The following is a 449-nucleotide window of genomic DNA, read 5'->3' as shown; positions in this document are numbered from 1 at the left end:
TACTAATATAACGTTCATTTTAAGATGATTTTTAACATCACATATATTTTTTCAAACCTTTAGCCATCCAATCACAACTTAACAAGTCTTAATGTAGCTTATCTTCTTCATTGCTTCCTAAACTAATCAGATCAAACTGTTTCTGATCAGGTGTTTGTGTGATCGTGCTGTGGCTAGTGTGAAAAATATGTTGAACATGAAGTAATGTGTGGGAAACAGAACAAACAAACTAAATCAAAACTCTTGAAACTTAACCAGGAGACAGAACCATTAACTCCTTTGTTGATATGGCAGTTACAGGGTGACGGCTTGGTTAGAAATATAAAAAAATATCATTCAGACTGATGAAGTGCTTTGCTAAGGTTAGAGGAGCTTTGTTGTCATGGTTACAGTCATAAAGGCAGGGTTAGAGTCATAGAAATGTGATGGTTAAAAGAAATGTTATAGAC

Source organism: Stegastes partitus, unplaced genomic scaffold (genome assembly GCF_000690725.1).
Source record: "Stegastes partitus isolate 25-593 unplaced genomic scaffold, Stegastes_partitus-1.0.2 Scaffold767, whole genome shotgun sequence".
Taxonomy (NCBI): domain Eukaryota; kingdom Metazoa; phylum Chordata; class Actinopteri; family Pomacentridae; genus Stegastes; species Stegastes partitus.
This window is presented reverse-complemented; position numbering follows the sequence as displayed.